This window comes from Cetorhinus maximus, chromosome 18, assembly GCF_964194155.1.
Source record: "Cetorhinus maximus chromosome 18, sCetMax3.hap1.1, whole genome shotgun sequence".
Taxonomy (NCBI): domain Eukaryota; kingdom Metazoa; phylum Chordata; class Chondrichthyes; order Lamniformes; family Cetorhinidae; genus Cetorhinus; species Cetorhinus maximus.
The window spans coordinates 4,880,094-4,900,301 of record NC_135896.1 but is presented as its reverse complement, the minus strand read 5'-3'; positions in this window follow the sequence as shown (position 1 = coordinate 4,900,301).

The window sequence follows — 20,208 nt, the reverse complement described above, 5'->3', positions numbered from 1 at the left end:
GAATATAGGCTCAATTTACTCAGCCTCTCATCATGACACAACCCCTTCATCCCAGGGACCAATTTAGTGAATCTTTGCTGTAACACCTCCAATGAAAGTATTTCCTTCCTTAAATATGGAGACCAAAATTGCACACAATACTCCAGGGGCAGGATTTTAAGCGTCGGCGAGTGGGGGCGGGGCCCGCTCGCCGACGCGTAAAATGACGCGTGGTGATGTCGGGCAGAACTCCCAATGTCAATGTGCTCCATTTAAATTTTCAGGTAGGTGGGGATGCAGCGAAATCAGCTGCGCGCCCGCTGACCTGTCAATGGCCAATTGAGGCGATTGACAGAGTCAATTAAGTAATTAAAGGACCTGCCCGTCCAACCTTAAGGCTGGCGGGCAGGCCAGGAGCCCCGGCACGAATCAGAAAAAGCATCAAACCTCATCCACCGGCGGGATGAGGCTTCATGTAGGTTTTTAAAAATTTTAATCAAGTTTTTATAAAAATTATGGACATGTCCAAACTCATGTGACATTGTCACATGAGGGGACATGTTAGGAAAATTTTATTTGTCTATTTTGAGCTTTTTTACATTTACAGCTGATCTCCCTGAGGCTGCACTTAGCCTCAGGGAGAAGAGTGCGCTCTTTCATGTGCATGCGCGAAAGAGCACACTCTCGATTTTCGGATTCCCCTCCCCCGCCCGCACAGGAAGTGTATAGCGCTTCTGTGCGGACGTCACGCTGGGCAGGTCTTAATTGGTCCGCCCACGTAAAATGGCGCCAATCGGAAGGCTGCCTGTGCACGCCCACCCTTCAACTTTGCCCCCCGACGGGGGGGCGAATCCTGCCCCACATGTATTCTCACCAAAGCCCTGTACAATTGTGTGTTATAACTTAGAGTGTAACATAAAGGGTAGAGTAAAAGATCCCATGATACCATTTGAATAAGGGCAGGGGAGTTCTCCCCAGTGCCTTGGCCAATATTTATCCTTCAACAAACATCACTACAAACGGATTACCCTCTCATTATCACACTGCTGTTTGTGTGCAAATTGGCTGCTGCATTTCCTGCATTATAGCATTGATCACATTTCAAATGTACTTCATTGGCTATGAAGCACTTTGGACATCCTGAAGTCAAGAAGGGTGGTATAGGCCTGAATTTTACCTTTGGCGGGCACGTGTAATCGGCGGGCCCGGGATCCAGCCACGATTGGCACCCGACCGTGATGTCACGCTGGCCGGCCAATTGGCAGCCAGCCAGTGCGAAATGCGTGCTGAAACCCGGGGTAGGGACAGGAAGAGGGCTGGCGATGATGTCACCGCGGGTGTGGGCGTGCGCTGTGAGAGAGGTCCCTGAGGGCAGATAGCTGCCTCAGGAAGCTGCAGACCTCCAAAGGATGAAATAAAGGTTTAAAAAGCTGCAAAAAAAAAATGTTCATGCATCACAATCAAGCACCTGAAAATACACCTCATAAAAATGCTGTCCACAGATATTTATTTCTCTTTTATTTCATAATGGAGATTTCATCCCACCCTTGGATGTGGTTTGATGAAAAATGTAAAAGGCTGCCTGGCCGATTTGCCCGTCCACCAACTGTAAGGTTGGACAGGCCACGGAAAATCGGAGACAAGTGCACCGTTAACGGGCTTACGACCCTCTTAATTGTCGGCGGGTGTGCTTCCGAGTTTTCCGCGCTCCTGTTGAGCGTCCTGACGTTATATCCCGCGATTTTACCCTCAGTCGGGTCGGGCGTGCTCCTGCCCGAGGGGCATAAAATCCTGCCCATAGAAATGTAAGTTCTTCCCTTTTCCACATGAACAAACCCCCGCTAGTAATTTCTCAACTTTCATCCAAATGCAGAATAATTTCATCCCGAAGGTTTACAAAGCCTGTACTGCTCTATGAAAGTATCTATGCAGACATCAGGCTGGCACAAGGCATTCTGCGTGTAGAAACATGCACCCAAGGAATCATTTGGTAGATTATTCTCAGGAAAACTTAAGTTTTGTGCTGCATGATTCCAACTTCAAAATGACGAGGGCTTTTGATCGATTAGATACTGGCAAGAGGATCGTTAACCAGAGGACACAGGTTTGAGATCATTGGCAAAAGAACCAGAAGCAGATGAGGAGGTCTTTTTTTTGCACAGTGAGTTGTTGTGATCTGGAATCCATTGCTTGAAAGCTTGGAGGTAGCATTTTCAATAGTAACTTTCAAAATGAAATTGGATAAATACTTGAAAAAGAAAAATTTACAGGCTTCTGGGGGAAAGGACAGGGGAGCGCCGATTAGTTGGCTAATTCTTTCACAGGCATCATGGGCTAAATTTTTCCTTCTGCGCTGTATCATTCAGCCCGTGATATATACAGCAAGAGATGGAAGGGAGCGGTTCTAGATGCAAAACCCAGAAATATGAGTTTCCCAGCTGTTGCACAGGTATTAACAGGCGTTCTCCGCATTTTTTCTGCATGCTTCTACCTGATAGGTTGATTGACAGGCTGGGAGCTGAGGAATAAGAGGGCGGTGATGGACAAGTTTGGGACAGACATAGGAAGGTTTTTTTTTAATACAGAATTGTGATCAGTGGCTGGAAAAGGGTTACTGGACTGGTGTGGGTGAGGCTGGACTTTGGACTTATATAAAATATTGAAACACAGTTAGGTGGTGAGTTGGTAACCTGAGCAGAACTTGACCTGAACTGATGGGGCAGGATTTTTAGTTTGGCAGGCGCACGTGATCGGTGGACCCAGGAGTGGCCGGGGAACGGACCAGCGACAGCGATTGGTCCCGGCCGCGATTTCACACTGGCTGGCCAATTAACAGCCAGCGTGAAATGTGAGCTGAAAGGCTCAGCGCTGCCAGAGTGGGGGGCGGGAGGAAGACGGGCGCTGACATAAGACCATAAGACCATAAGACATAGGAGCAGAAATTAGGCCATTTGGCCCATCGAGTCTGCTCCGCCATTCAATCATGGCTGATAAGTTTCTCAACCCCATTCCCCCGCCTTCTCCCCGTAACCTTTGATCCCCTTACCAATCAAGAACCTATCTATCTTGGTCTTAAATACACTCAATGACCTGGCCTCCACAGCCTTCTGTGACAATGAACTCCATAGATTCACCACTCTCTGGCTAAAGAAGTTTCTCCTCATCTCTGTTCTAAAAGGTCTTCCCTTTACTCTGAGGCTGTGCCCTCGGGTCCTAGTCTCTCCTATTAATGGAAACATCTTCCCCACGTCCACTCTATCCAGGCCTTTCAGTATTCTGTAAGTTTCAATCAGATCCCCCCTCATCCTTCTAAACTCCATCGAGTATAGACCCAGAGTCCTCAAACATTCCTCATATGTTAAGCCTTTCATTCCTGGGATCGTTCTCGTGAACCTCCTCTGGACCTTCTCCAGGGCCAGCACATCCTTCCTGAGATACGGGGCCCAAAATTGCTCACAATATTCTAAATGTGGTCTGACCAGAGCCTTATAAAGCCTCAGCAGCACATCCCTGCTTTTATATTCTAGTCCTCTCGAAATAAATGCCAACATTGCATTTGCCTTCCTAACTACCCCGTCAACCTGCAAGTTAACCTCAAGAGAATCCTGGACTAGAACTCCCAAGTCCCTTTGCACTCCAGATTTCTGAATTCTCTCCCCATTTAGAAAATAGTCTATGCCTCTATTCTTCCTACCAAAGTGCATGACCTCACACTTCCCCACGTTGTATTCCATCTGCCACTTCTTTGCCCATTCTCCTAACCTGTCCAAATCCTTCTGCAGCCTCCTCGCCTCCTCAATACTACCTGTCCCTCCACCTATCTTTGTATCATCTGCAAACTTAGCCAGGATGCCCTCCGTTCCTTCACCTAGATCATTAATGTATAAAGTGAAAAGTTGTGGTCCCAACACTGACCCCTGCGGAACTCCACTAGTCATCGGCCGCCATCCTGAGAAGGACCCCCTTATCCCCAGTCTCTGCCTCCTGCCAGACAGCCAATCTTCTATCCATGCTAGTACCTTGCCTCTAACACAATGGGCTCTTATCTTACTGAGCAGCCTCCTGTGCGGCACCTCCTGTGTCAAAGGCCTTCTGGAAGTCCAAGTAGATAACATCCATTGGCTCTCCTTTGTCTAACCTACTTGTTACCTCCTCAAAGAATTCTAACAGATTTGTCAGGCATGACCTCCCCTTGATGAAACCATGCTGACTTTGCCCGATTTTACCATGCACTTCCAAGTATTCTGAAATCTCATCCTTAATAATGGACTCTAAAATCTTACCAACGACCGAGGTCAGGCTAATCAGCCTGTAATTTCCTGTCTTTTGCCTCACTCCCTTCTTAAACAGGGGGGTTACATTAGCGATTTTCCAGTCCTCTGGGACCCTCCCTGACTCGAGTGATTCCTGAAAGATCACCACTAACGCCTCCACTATCTCTTCAGCTATCTCCTTCAGAACTCTGGGGTGTAATCCATCTGGTCCAGGTGATTTATCCACCTTCAGACCTTTCAGTTTTCCTAGCACCTTCTCCTTGGTAATGGCCACCATACTCAACTCTGCCCCCCGACTCTCTTGAACTTTGGGGATGTCACTCGTGTCTTCCACTGTGAAGACTGACGCAAAGTACCTATTCAGTTCCTCCGCCATTTCTTTGTTCCCCACTACTACTTCTCCAGCGTCATTTTCCAGTGGCCCAATGTCCACTTTTGCCTCTCTCTTACCCTTTATATATCTAAAAAAAACTCTTGCAATCTTCTTTTATATTACTGGCTAGTTTACCCTCATATTTAATCTTCTCCCTCCTTATTTCTTTTTTAGTTGTCCTCTGTTGGTATTTGTAGGCTTCCCAATCCCCCTGGTTTCTCACTGCTCTTCGCCGCATTGTACGCTTTCTGTTTAGCTTTTATGCTGTCCCTGACTTCCCTTGTCAGCCATGGTTGCCTCGTCCTCCCTTTAGTATGCTTCTTCTTCCTAGGGATGAATTTTTGATGTGTCTCCCAAATTACTCCCAGAAATTCCTGCCATTGCTGTTCCACTGTCTTTCCTGCTAGGCTTATCTCCCAGTCAGTTCTGGCCAGCTCCTCCCTCATGCCTCTGTAGTTGCCTTTATTCAACTGTAATACCGTTACATCTGATTCCAGCTTTTTCCTCTCAAACTGCAGGGTAATTTCTATCATATTATGGCCACTTCCTCCTAAGGGTTCCTTCACCTTAAGCTCCCTTATCAAATCTGCCTCATTACACATCACTAAATCTAGAATTGCCTGTTCCCTAGTGGGCTCCACCACAAGCTGCTCCAAAAAGCCATCTCATAGACATTCCACAAATTCCTTTTCTTGGGATCCACTACCAACCTGATTTTCCCAGTCTACCTGCATATTGAAATCCTCCATGATCACTGTAACCTTGCCTTTCTTATATGCCTTTTCTACCTCCTGGTGTATCTTGTGCCCCACATCCTGACTACTGTTCGGAGGCCTGTACATAACTCCCATTATGGTTTTTTTACCTTTGCGGTTCCTCAACTCTATCCACACAGATTCTACATCATCTGACCCTACATCATTTTTTGCTATCGATTTAATTTCATTTCTTACTAACAAAGCAACCCCACCCCCTCTGCCAACCTGCCTATCTTTTCGATAGGATGTATATCCTTGGATATTTAGCTCCCAGTCCTGATCCCCTTGCAGCCATGTCTCCGTGATGCCCACCACATCATACCTGCCAATTTCAATCTGCGCCACAAGCTCATTTACCTTATTTCGTATACTGCGTGCATTCAGATACAACACCTTCAATCCTGTATTTCCCGTCCCCTTTCTCATTGTCGTCCCTTTATCTGATGTGCTTGAAGTTAGATTCCTAGCCCTTTCCAAACATTCTGTCCTATTTTGTGTTCTGGGGACTTTAATAGCCTCTCCTGGGAACGCCTTTCTTTTCAGTTTTTTCATAATTTTCCATGAAGTTGAATCCACCCCCCCACACGCTAACCTGCTGCTTTGTTTCCCATTAGTCATACTTCTTGGAGTTTTACATAAGTGCGAGGAAGCACGGAAGGAAAGCTCCCTGAAGACAGAGAGCTGCTTCAGGGAGCTGAAGAATTTAAAAGCAATCAATAAAGATTTTAAAATCCAGAAAAAATTGTCCAGGCAACAGAGTCAGTCACCTGAACATATAGATGATGAAAATTCTGTCCAAACATTTTTTTTATTTAATAACTGAAACTTCATCCTGCTCTTGGATGAGATTTCATCAAAAATGCAAAGTCTACCTGGCAGATTCGCCCGTCTGCCAACTGTAAGGTTGGACAGACCATGGAAAATCAGAGTCCATTGGAACTCTAATGGGCTTAATTTCTCTCTTAAATGACGGTGGGTGCACTTCCGATTTTTGCGTGCGCCCGCCGACAGAAATAACGCGCGAGCGCGGGATGAGGCGGGACACTCACCCGACATCATCACGCACTATTTTACGCTGGAGCGGGTCAGGTGCGCGCTCACACAGCTAAAAATTCTGCCCCATGGTGTAAACAGGGCAATATTTCTTAATCTAATGCAAAAAGATCGTGGAAACTCGATTTGCACTGGATGCAACTTATGTATGAAATTCCGTGATCTTTTGCAATGGTTTGATCAGTTTCTGGTGAATTACATTGGAAGAACCAGTGCAACACAGCTCTATCCACCAATGTCCAATCCATTTAGTTCAGAGTGAGTGGCACAGCCAAGCTAGGTTCTCTATTTCTCACACACGCCCTTTGTAACATCCCTTGAGCAGTGACCCTTACTAATTTTACCCTTCTTAGCTAAATATAAGTAGAAACCAACCAAGGCTTCTCAGTTTATGCCCCACTTCAAGACTTCAACTCATGGCCCAGGCCAAGGTTGTGCTGAGAGTGCTGAACTGTCAGGGGTGCCATCTTTCAGATGTAACGTTAAACCAACACCGTGTTTGTCTAGTTGTGTTAGTGCTATAGATCGCATGGCTCTATTTGACGAAGATCAGGAAGTCCTCCTGGTGTCTTGGCCAATATTCCTCCCTCAGCCAACTCCACTCAAAACAGATGAACCGGTCATTCATCTCATTGCTGTTTGGTGAATCCTATTGTGTAAAAACAGAAATGCCTGCCATGTCTATCCACACAACAGCAGTCACTACACTTCAAGGTATTGGAAGCGCTTTTGAGATTTTTCTGAGCTAGGTGATAAGATGCAATTCTTTCTGTTTATTGAATTTAGTTAACCTAGTACAGACCAGGGATTCAATTTGGCACTGTATTTTGTGGTGGCAGGAGGGATTGGGGGGGAGTTGGTAGTGGCGTTAGTTTTACACCGTCCTGTGCATTGAACCAGCTGTTTGCAGCATTGGTAGAACAACTGGACTGAAGTTGTAACATAGCTCACCGGATTGCATTGACTCCATACATGCATATGGGAATGACACCGGGATCCTTGTTAACAATTCATGGGAGGAAAGCACTAAAAAGATGCTTTGGACTATTAAAGTTCTCCATACACAGCACAATGTTCAACATAGCATCTGTGCATAAACTTTGTTAACGTCTGCAGCTTGTATGGCCTATGTCAGAGGGCATTAAACTTAAAACGCTAATGAGCTTCTAATTACTGATTGTGTTGGGAAATCTCTCAGGCTCATCTGGAAACTGTAAAATTCCACTCACCACTCATTCAGTTACCTTCCACCTCTGACAGATGCAGGAAACACAGCCAATCCCTCTCTCTGATTTAGTGTATTTGTCACTTTGTCCTTGTAGGATTTGTGACCTCTCCAAAAAAAAAACTTCATAGTGCCTGTCACACCTGCAGGATGTCCCGAAGCACTTTACAAACAATTAAGTACTTATAAATTATATTAACTGTTGCAATGTATGAAATGCAGCAACAAATTTGTACACTAAAAACTCCCACATACAGCAATGTTTATAATGTTACGGCCACAGCTGATGTTATAGCTGAGCAAACCAGACCCCAGAATGAAGTCTGTCTCGCTGATCATAAACATTTTTTTCAGTATGAAGATGAGGAGGAAGAACTACTGACCTCAAAAGCACAGAACTCCAGTAACACCTTTAGAATTTTAAACATTAAAAGATTTATGAAAAAAACTTTAGCACACAAGATAAAAGTTATACAGTTAAAACATCTCACAGGGCAACTCCCACACAATCATGCTTAGTCAAAAGTATATAATTAAACTACCTTTCTGGCAACAACTCCTTATAGATTTTTAACCGTAAAAATCCAGCAAATATTACCCAAATCAAGGAATTGTTGTCACTTTAATAAAGGTACACCTCATGACTTCTCAGGCACTTCCACTCTGGTGTGGAATTCCAAAAGGAGGTTCAGAAACAAACTGTTTCCTAAAACGTAGACTCTCCTGGCTAAACACTGGGTGGCTGCTTCCAATTCAAAGCTTTCACAGTTTGTCAGCAGCTCACACATAAAGGAGCTGGTCTTCAGTGGGTTCCCCCACAGCAACTCTCGACAGTTAAACCTTTCCTTAAATACCTTTTTCCCCCTTTGAAACCCAAATTCTCCAAATATAAAAATCTTTCATGTTTTCTATTTTGCCTTTACTTTTGGGTCAATAAAATTGAATATACCTTCCCCTGTTTACTCCTTGCACCCCTGTCAGATGCAGATGTTCCTTTTTACCTCTGAACTCTCTTTGAAGTTCAACAGCTGAAAAACCAATTTCCTCACTATCTCACAATGCAAATTTCAGATCCAACATGTTTACTTGTAACTCAAACTCACCATAACTTCTCATTACAAATGCACAAACCTAACATCTTTAACCTTTCATCTCTTAGACTTCAAAGTCAACTTGTCTCTAGTAACCTTCCCCATGTTTAATTAAACCTGGACACACACACACACCCACAGTTTTCCACACAGCAAACATAATCACAAAAATACATCTCTCATCACAATAATATTAGCCACCATTCTGGGGAGAACTCTCCCGTTGTTCTTCAACATAGTGTCATGGGATTGTCTTCATCCATCTGAGAGTGCAAATAGTTTATCATCTCAACGGAAAGACAGAGCCTCTAACAATGCAGTGCTCCCTCAGTGCTGCATTGATGTGTTAGCCTATAGTTGTGCTCAAAGGCCAGATTTGTGCGGAGTTGGCTAACTCTGGAGACTTTTAAAAATAGCAGGTGGGTCCTGGATGCGGAAGTCCAACAGATCTTATTTTTCTCTGCAAGGGGAAGGGGGCCAGGGTGTGAATCTCACGGGCGGGAAGCCCAAACTCGGCGGGGCCACTTGATATTAGTGCTGAGTACAAACAGACTCTATATTCACTGTTTCAAGGACCTTTACCCACAGTGTGAAAGTCACGTATTAATAGAACATGGGACTTAGGAGCAGGAGTAGGCCATTTGGCCCTTCGAGCCTGCTGATTGGGTTGTGGTCTCAGTCTCACTTTCCTGTCTTTCTCTTGTAACACTTGACTCCCTTGGGCAGAATTTTACCCTTGGCGTGGGGGCTGGGTGGGGGTGTACAGGGGTGGTCAGAAAGCTACCCGCTGCCTGCAATCGACAGTGCTCCGCAATTTTACGCGTGCGGGCCAGCCAAGGGATGCCCAGCGTGAGACACGACCTTTGAGTGAGCGCCAAGGGGTGGGCGGGGCCGGGGGCATCATTTCCACCAGGTCCAATGGCGACCCGGCGGCCGGTTCAAATGCAGCCTTGGCAGCCCCTGGAGAGCTGCCACCAAAGGAGGCGGAAGTCGTGCAGTGGGTGGACATGGCAGGCAGGAGGGCAGGTTGGTGGGGCAGTCAGCTCCGCGTTTTTCGGACGAGTGCCTCGCTGCCCTCCTGGAGGAGGTGGCGGCCAGGAGAGAAATGCTTGTCCCCAGGGACGGGAGGAGGAGGCAGCACCCCCCACCTCACCAAAAAAGCCCGGGAGTAGGTGGCATCCAGGGTCAGCAGCCACGACGTGGGGAGGCGCAGATGGGCTCAGTGCTGGAGGCGCTTTAATGATCTCCTGTGATCGGGAAGGGTGAGTACCGTGTTGGCATAGGTCACTTTGCAGAACAAGTAAGAGATGCCCATCCCCTCTGTGGACCTCAGAGATGTTACAGTGTGAGTGGCAAATGTCAATGAGGCAGGATCCAGCCAAGGGGGTGAGCCCTGGCTGCTTGGACTGAGTGCCTTGCGGCTCACACAGGGTCACGAGTGTGCTGAACCCTGCGAGGTATTCCTCAGGTGGGATTGGCCAGGCTGCAAAGGCTGCAATGCTCCTCTATCCTTCCAGGAGAAAACATCCCATAACAATGCTGAGAGGTCACAGACTGGTGGGGGACCTTCACACCTCATCCTCAGATATGAACAGGAGGCCCTGGAGCTGGAGAGGCGCCATGCACCTCGGTCAAGTGGCTGTGGTGAGGTTGGGGTGCCAGAGTGCAGTGCACTGAAGTGAGCATGTCGATTACTGCAACCATTGCTGCGTAGTCTCTATATTGGTGTGAGCCTCAAACCTGGAATGCCCATTGATGGAAAGGCGAGGGCACCATGAAGCAGATCTCTGTCTCATCAGGGTGCCAGGCATGCACACTGACAGTCTAATTACTTAAACTAACGACATGTCCCTCTTCTCCCTTTCAGGCTCACCAGCAGCCCCTTGTGAGGAGCCTGAAGGCCCACCCCTGACCCCTGAGGACCAGCATGCTGAGCAGGCACCAGTGCCACACCCTCTCTGTGAAGTTGGCACAAGTGCAGATACCAGCACCCCGGTGGGCATAAGATCAGCATCTAGTGTCTCGATGCCCATTGGTGAGGGCACTTTACACTCGCTCGAGGCACAGACGGAGGCAGAGAGTGCCCAGGGCACCGGCAGTCGGAGGACTGCTGAGGACCAGGACAATGCTCAGTCTATAGCTGATGATGAGCCTCTGGAGTCGTCCCTGAGGCAGCAGCTGCTGGATGTCCAGCAGGGTGTGCGGGAGGATCTGGTGGAAATACAAGAGGGTCTGCGTGCCTTGGTGTCAGTTGTGCAGGAGTCGATGTGGAGCATAAGAGCTGCATTAACCCTCATGGCCGAGCGCAATGCCTCCTCCATGGAGAGAGTGGCGACTCTCACGGAGAGGCTCCTCCAGGGACTCAATCGGGTTCTGGGGATGCGCTCGGACCTGCAAGCCCTCACACAGGCAATGACCTCAGCTGGTCAGTGCCAGTGTGGGGGATGGATGAGGCACCCAGTATCCCAACCAGGTGCCCATATGTCAATGGTGAGCAGGGAGGTCCAGAGTGACCTGACGTTGGCGCACGAGCTGCTTGTCATCTCTGTGGGCTCCTCTCAGGGTGCTCTAGGTGATGGCAGCAGCTCCTCTGTCCCTCTGCAGTGACCGTGGTATCTGATGAGGCTGCGATGATTGGGGAGATGCCAGTCATGTCACTGGCTGCTCCCTCCCAGGCGGGACCAGCACAGGCTCCACGGGCCAGAGGACGCCCGCCAAAGTCATCAAGGCCAACAGGACAGCAGAGTGAGCAGGCTGTCTCCAATGCCGGTGCCAGCGAGGGGGGAAGCACTTAGATAGAACACTTGCAAACTCAAACTTAAAGCACCTTAAGCACTACACAGCCTGATCACGGGTGATATTTGTTTCCCTTGTTATTTTTTTAATGGGATGATGTAAAACACCGGTCAATGTTAATTTCTGAAATGTTTGTCGCTCAGGAGTAAATGGGATTTTTTTTGCAACTGGCCGCTGGATGTTTCTGTAGGTGCAGGATAGGCCATGATGTTATGATGGACGTGTGACTCCTTAAACTTTATTGCAAAGGCACATAGTGTTTGCTGTTGACCAAGGAACTGGTCCTGTCAGGGATCGAGTATGGAGCCTGCAGCTCTGGCATGTGGTGGTGGTTCTTATTTGGTCGGCTAGCTGAAGGAGCGTTGGATCAAAGCTTCCTGGGTGTCCCTGCCTCTCTGGAGGGTGCCCAGGTCTGCGACGATGCCCTCAGTGTTCTCATGACCGTGCTTGTCCTCCGACTCACTACTGGGCTCATCATCTGTTGCCTGTGCAGCTGCATCAAGATCTTCTTCCTCCACTGCATCCCCCCCCCTTTCCAGTGCCAGATTGTGTAGAGCGCAGCATGCAAACACTATCATTGACACATGATCTGGGAGGTACTGGAGTGCGCCCCCTGAAAGGTCCAGGCATCAGAAGCACATCTTGAGAAGGCCGATAGTTCTCTCTACCACTGCCCTACTCGTGGAGGCGTGGCTCCTATTGTACCGCTGCTCAGCTTCTGTTCTTGGATGGTGGAGAGGCGTCATGAGCCACTGTCTGAGGGGATAGCCCTTGTCACCCAGCAGCCATCCATCAAGCCGGGCTGGAGCACTGAAGAGCCCCGGCACCTGGGAGTGTCTGAGGATGTAGGCGTCGTGGGAGCTGCCTGGGTACCTTCCACAGACTTGTAGAATCAGCATCCTGTGGTCACACACTATCTGCACATTCATGGAGTGGAAGCCCTTCCTGTTGATGAAGGCACCGGGCTTACCTGTTGGCGCCTTGATGATCACGTGTGTACAGTCTATTGCACCCTGGACACGGGGGAAGCCAGCAATGGCCGCGAAGCCTCTGGCTCACTGTGTCTGGCTGGCCTCGTCTGTACGGTAATGAATGAAAGTCAATGCACACCAGTTTGACAGCTGATTGGAAGACTCCACACAATCCCCCACTGAGCCCTGGAAAGAGCTGGAGACATAGACGTTTAGGGCCACCGTGACCTTCAAAGCCACTGGCATGGAGTGTTCACCCACACAGTCGGAGCTGATCTCAGGGCCGATCCTCTGACAGATGGAGGTCACTATCTCCCTTGCGAGGTGGAGCCTCCTTTGGCATTGCACCTCACGTATTGAGGTAGCTGCATCGCCGCCAGTAAACCCTGGCAGCAGAACAGTAGCATCTTCTGCAGCCCCTTCCATCTTGGACTTCCTGCTGGCCCTGCGTCCCTTGTGCCTGCGCCTCTCCTCCCACAGGTCCCTCCCCAGAAGCTACATTGGGACACCCGGCCTCCTCCCCCTTCTACCCCTCTCTTCCTCCTCAGAGGAGGTGCCTCCAGCAGAGACCACAATCCCTGTTATCAGGGTAAGGGAAGGCTGTCTGATATCTGGAAGACCCAATGTGGTATGAATCCTCTGGGGGCCTGGAAGACAAGACTGAGCCCTGAACTGAAGTCTCTAAATGCCCTGAACACAGCGCTGAAGTGAAATGAAGTGAATTAGCGGTATTGTTACTGACTCATATTCAGGAAACCCAGGGTAATGCTCTGGGGACCTGGGTTCAAATCCCACCAAAGCAGATGATGAAATTTGAGTTCAATAAAAATCTGGAATTAAAGAAGTCTGATGATGACCATGAAACTATTGCTGATTATTGTAAAATCCCATCTGGTTCACTAACGTCCTTTAGGGAAGGAAATCTACATGTGATTCCAGACCCACAGTAATGTGGTTGACTCTTAAATGCCCTCTGAACAAGGGCAATTAGGGATGGGCAATAAATTCTGGCCTAGCCAGTGATGCCCACATCCCATGAAAGAATAAAAAAAGGGAAGCAAACAGCATATCCAAAACTAATCGCTATTTACTTTGTGAAACCCACTGACCCCTCTGATCCCGCCCATGGATGAGGTTCCATTCCCCTTGTAATAAATAAATTTAATAAATAAACATTGCATTTGCCTTCCTTGCTGTACCAGTATACTAACTTTTTTGTGACTCATGTCCCTGGACGCCTATATCCCTCTATACCATTGACTTCTGCAATCTCTCTCCATTTAAATAATATAGTGCTTTTCCATTCGTCCTGCCAAAGTGGGTAAGTTCACAATTTCCCATTTTATACTCCGTCTGCCAATCTTTGTCCCACTCACTTAACTTGTCCATATCCTTTGATGACTCTCTACAGTCTCTTGACAACTTATATTCCTACTTCATGAATATAAGTCGACACAGACACTCCTGAAGTTGGATAGGTCAGTGTAAGCATCATGATCTGAAGTTTCTCAAATCCTTATCCCTTTAAAAACAAAAAAAGAACCAGGCTGAAGCTGTCAGTTAGAGTTAAAAAAAAGTCATCTGCTGGACTGCTGCAACTCACTGGCCATCTGGTGTAGCTTAGGAAAAAACATGACCACCTGTTCCATAGTTTCAATAGAGTTCTTTGTTGGCATTTCCCAAGGGCTGTTATTATGGCTGGAATTTTCTGGCATCAGGCATCATGGCAGCCAGGGTGGGGGGTGGGGGGGTGGGTTGGGAGGGGACAAAATGGTGAGGCCAAAAATCGGCTTTACGCCATTGCGAAACCAGTTTGCGATCGTCCGCTCCACCCATCAATGGCAAGCCATGTTTCCCGCCGCTGCACATCGTTTTAATACATTTGCATCTAAATATAAGTCCTGCTTGCCAGAATCATCCCCCAATGTCAAAATTACCGTTCATGTGGCGTGACTTCAGAACAGTGTGCTTCACGACTGCCTTCAAAAGGCATGCACCTAGCGACCTGAACTTCGAGGGGAACTCGAAGATGAGTGCACACAAGCTTGCCCAGTGCTTGTGAGCATCACCCATAGGGCATCAAGGAAGAGGCGCTGCTCATTCGCAGGGGACACAGGCAAGTCACTTTTTCCCAGCCGGCTTTCAGTGCGGTGCCAGGGCAAGGGCTCCAGTGTGGGTCAGGCTAGGGGAGGGAGGGGGGATGTAAGGCAGCACAGACTGGAAGAAATACTCAGGCATACACCAGGGCTGTGGGGGGCAAAGCAACACAGACAGACTCAAGGAAATACTCAAGCACATTTCTGGGGTGAAGTGAGGGGAGGCGGGGGGGGTAGTGGGGAGAGTGAAGGAAGCAGCCACGTACTTGGAAAAGCTTGTCAAAAGTGAGCATTCTCCGCAGCTGAGACTGTTCAGCTGCAGCTCCATTGACCTGCTGGGAGTCAGGCCTCTGAAGCTTTTCTGCCACTCAAACAACACAAAAGCTTGGAAATACCATCAATGCTCCAGAACCTTTCACCCCTCAGGCACAGACTGCAAATTAATGTGCGTTTTAGGGGGCAGCATAGCAATTGGCCAGTTGGGCAAGTTGGAGAATCCTATTGCATCAGGTGGCCATGGTGCAGGCGCTGGTGGAGGCTCTCACAGCTCCCTGCAATGTCTTTATTAAGGTTTGGGCCAGTATCCATTATGGTTGAAGCTAACAGCGCAGCCTTGCAGTGCGGGTTAGGAGAATGCCTGTGCCTGAGCTGAGAGCACAGCAAGCAGTCCAATGGCCAAAGCTGCCGCCCATCGGTCAAATGGAGTGGGGCGGAGATGGGTGGGGTTTCGGAAAGCCAGTGAGCGCATTACACACTGACCATCCAAGTGGTGGCCAGCACTCTCCTGCATGCATGAAGGGGCCTTCAGACTTAACCAAGAGAGGTTCTTTGTACACCCATGCTAACCCATGCATCTCTCTCTTTGATCCTGCAGAAGGACAGCATCAGGATCATGGAACCTGGTGATTTAGCGGTCTGCCTCATGGCTTTCAGAGAGCAGAGAAGAAGAAGAAAGCGGCTGAGGCGCCTGGTTCAGCATAGGGAGGAGCACCTCCCCCAAGAGATCATTCATCCTCTTTCGGCACTGGGTGGCTGTCCTCTTTTGCAGTGGGTTGGCGCTAACCACCACTGCCACTGCCACTGCCACTGCCTCCCATGCTGAATTTGTCACCTTTCTTGCTGGTCTTCGCCCAGTATGGGGGTAGAGGTCTTCACGGCGTGCCTGCACTGCGTCCAATAGGCGCCCGAGGAAGACATCGCTAAATTTAGGGACAGCATACTTCCTCCCTTTGGCAGCCATGACTTTGTAGCAGCTTCCGATCCCTTAGAGAATGTTAGCTCTGGACAGGGCGCTCACTCTAAATATGGCGCCTGGTTTACTGACGGCCTGAGGTAACAGCAGGGCGGGAGAATCGGAGGCTGCCCCACCAGCGATCCAGTGTGTTTACCAGGAATTATTGATAGGCGGGGCATGCTGGGAATGTGATGATAAAGCGTGAAAACCCACCATTGTGGCCAGCGGGTAAAATGTTCTTTTTCCTGCTCGCTACCACACTTTGTGCAAATCTAGGACGATTCCGCCCTTTGGCTGGGATCATTATGAATGCATGGCTGAGTTTAAAAAGCTCCAAATGCAAGGGGTTCTGCATTCAATTTGAATGACAGATTAAAGAGGCTATTAAGGGATTGGATATCTTTAACGTGGGTACTGAATAGAAGTTTGTTTGTTTTTATAACAAATTGAACTCTTGAGTGGATTTAAAAACTCTGAATGGGACTTTTTTTCTCTATGAGTGTGTGTGAGTGGGAGCTGTATTAGATTGTTAGAAGTTTATTTTTTTCACTCCACATGGCCTCTGAGGTCTGCCCTTGGCGGATACTGGGTGAGTGGCTATGGAGGTGCAATGGGGGTATGAAGGGCCATGGAGGAATGAAAGGGCATGGGAGGGTGGTTTGTGAGGGCGTAAGTTAGTATAGAGGGGCCATTGGGAGTATGAGGGGCTGAAGAGATGTGAGCGGTGAGGTGTGGAGGGCCTAACAGCTTCTAAAACAATTGGGATGAAGTCCCAGAGAACCAAGGCTGGAAAATAGGGTGTAACGGGCCCTTTAAGCTGAGGCACATCTGTAGAATGGAGACATTTCTTGACTCGAGCTATCTACCTCAGTAACGAAAATCTGGCCCCAAGGCTCTGGAATAGAACTTAGATTGCACAACCTTCTGACTCAGAGTTGAGAGTGCTATTAGTTTAAATGTTAAGGATTAAACCATATTGCAATGTGGAAAATGTGGAAATGGGAACTTAGGACAAGAGAAGGAATTTGTATCTATAGAGCAATAAAATTCTGATTTACTGTTTTCCTCATTTCCAAAATATCCCCCAACACTATCTCCTGTTGCTAAAACCAAATCTCAACACAAAATAAAATTGAAAGTCCTGACCAAGCAACTCTAATATACAAACATCCAAATTAGGAGCAGGAGTAGGAGTAGGCTACACAAGACCGCTCTGCCATTCGACAAGATCATGGCTGATTGTAACCTCAACTTCACATTCCTGCCTACCGCTGTTAGCCTTTCACCCCCTTGCTTATCAAGAATCTATCTATCTATGTATTAAAAATATTCAAAGACTCTGCTTCCACTGCTTTTTGACGTAGAGAGTTCCAATGGCTCATGACCCTCCGGGAAAAAAATTCTTCTTTTCTTTGTCTTAAATGGGTGACCTTTATTTTTAAACAGTGACCCCTAGTTCTAGATTCTCCCAAAAGAGGAAAAGCCCTCTCCAAATCCACCCTGTCAAGACCCCTCAGGATCTTATATGTTTCAATCAAGTTGCCTCTTGCTCTTCTAAATTCCAGTGGATACAAGCCCAGCCTGCCCAACCTTTCCTCATAAGACAACCCAGGTATTAGGCTAGTAAACCTTTTCTGAACTGCTTCCAACACATTTACATCCTTCCTTAAATAAGGAGACCAATACTGTACACAGTGCTCCAGATGTGGTCTCACCAGTGGCCTGTACAACTGAAGCATAACCTCCCTACTTTTGTATTTGATTCCCCTCGCAATAAACGATAACATTCTATTAGCTTTCCTAATTACTTACGCTATCTGCATTTTAACCTTTTGAAATTCATGCACTAGGACACCCAAATCCTTCTGCATCTCAGAGCTCTGCAATCTCTCACCATTTAGATAATCACAGTATCACAGTGTCTTTACAGTGCAGAAGGAGGCCATTTGGCCTATCAAGTCTGCACTGGCTCTCTGAAAGAGCATTTCACCTAGCCCCACTCCCCTGTCTTATCCCTGTAACCTTGCACATTTTTTCTTTTCAAGTTGCAAACCAATTCCCTTTTGAATACCTCGATCGAACCTGCCCCCACCACCTTTCAGGAAGTTTGTTCCAGACCCAACTACCCTCTGAGTGAAAGATTTTTTCCTCACATCACATTTACTCTTGTTGCCAATTACTTTGAATCTGTGCCCTCTAGTTCTTAATGTTCCCTTCAGTGGGAACAGTTTCTCACTATTTACCCTGTCCATACCCCTCAGGATCTTGAATATCTCTATCAAGTCTCTTCTCAGCCTTCATTTCTCCAAGGAAAACAGTCCCAACCTTTCCAACCCATCCTCATAGTTACAGTTCTTTATCCTGGGAATCATTCTTGTGAATCTCCTCTGTACTCTCTCCAGTGCCGTCACATCCTTCCTTGAGTATGGTGCCCAGAACTGGATGCAGTACTCCAGATGAGGCCTAACTAGTGTCTTATACAAGTTCAACATGACCTCCTTACTCTTGTACTCAATGCCCCTATTAATAAAGCCTAAGATACTATAAGCTTTATTAACTTCTCTCTCAACATGTCCTGCCATCTTCTATGACCTATGTACGTATACACCGAGGTCCCTCTGTCCCTTTACCTCCTTTAGAGGCACTCCCTTTATTTTATGCTGCCTCGCCATATCTTCCCTGCCAAAATGAATCACCTCACACTTCTCTGCATTGAACTACTTCTGCTGCTTATCTGCCCAATCCACCAACATTTCTATGTAATAGACATATGTAATATGCTTCTTTCTTATTATTCCTGCCAAATTAGACAATCTCACATTTTCCCATAATATATTCCTTTTGCCAGATCTTTGCCCACTAACTTAACCTATCCATATCCCTTTGTAGCCTTCTTATATCCTCTTCACAACTTACTTTCCTACCTATCTTTGTGTTATCAACAAATTTAGCAACCATACCTGTGGCCCCTTCATCCAAGTCATTTATATAAATTGTAAAATGTTGAGCCCCAGCACTGATCCCTGTGGCACACCACTCATTACATATTGCCAACCGGAAAATGACCCATTTATGCCTACTCTCTGTTTCCTGTTAGCTAGCCAATCTTCTATCCATGCCAATATGTTACCCCCATATCATAAGGTTTTACTTTCTGCAATAACCTTGGGTGGGGCACCTTATCAAATGCCTTCTGGAAATCTAAGTACAGCACATCCACCACACATGTTACTTCTTCAAAAGCTCCAATAAACCTGGTTTTCCTCTCACAAAACTGTGTTGTCTCTGCCTGATTACCTTGAATTTACCTAAGTGCCCTGCTATAATCCCTTTAATAATAGTTTCTAACATTTTCCCTATGACAGATGTTAAGCTAACTGGCCTATGGTTTCCTGCTTCTGTCTCCCTTTTTGAATAAAGGGTTTACATTTGCTATTCTACAATCTAATGGAACCTTGCCCAAATCTAGGGAATTTTGAAAAATTAAAACCAACGCACCAACTATCTCACTAGCCACTTCTTTTAAGACCCTAGGATGAAGCCTATCAGAACCCTGGGACTGGTCTACCCACAGCTCCAACAATTCACTCTATTTGCTGCAAGTTGAACTATAATTCCATAAAGACCAGGAACAATCCCACTAACCCTTGATAGGAATAAAAAAAACAGGACAAGACGTACCAGAAAACATAAGCCAAATAGAGTGCTAAGCCCCGGACACCAGAATTTCCATCAATAAATGGAAAACAAAAGTGGCAGATGAAACAAATGAAACAAAAATTTTTAGCAAAATGAGAATATGAACCCAAGAGTGGACAACCATCCTCTTACCTGCACTCCCTAATCTAACCTAACCTACCATAATACTCACCCAAACCTGATGTTAGCCTGCTCCTAATCCTAACCTAAAGCTATCTACTGCTAATTCTAAAGATACTGCTAATCTTATCCTATCCTAATTTATTCTAACCCCAACTGTAATTCAAACCTTACCTCTAACCTGGGGAGGTTATCTGAAGGAAAATCAGTGTGGAATTCTGGAGAGAAGGAGCTTGGAGGCTGAAATTTGAGGATGCTGAGGAAAAACAACAAGACAAGGGGAGAAAGGAATTTAAAAACTGAACCTGTCAAGTTTGTCACTTAATGAGAACATCTAGTATTTTTGAAAAGAACACTGCATTAGGCCAACTATATAAACTACATTTTCCCATCAGTTATTGAATTGAACCTGACCTCATTCTGAAAATATGACCAAGCAGTTGTGCAATCCTAAAAGTTGTGGGGTCAAAGGTTACAGGGCAGTGTCAGAGTTTACACAAGTTGGGAAGGTTCAAGAAAACGAGTGTTCTTTCATGTCA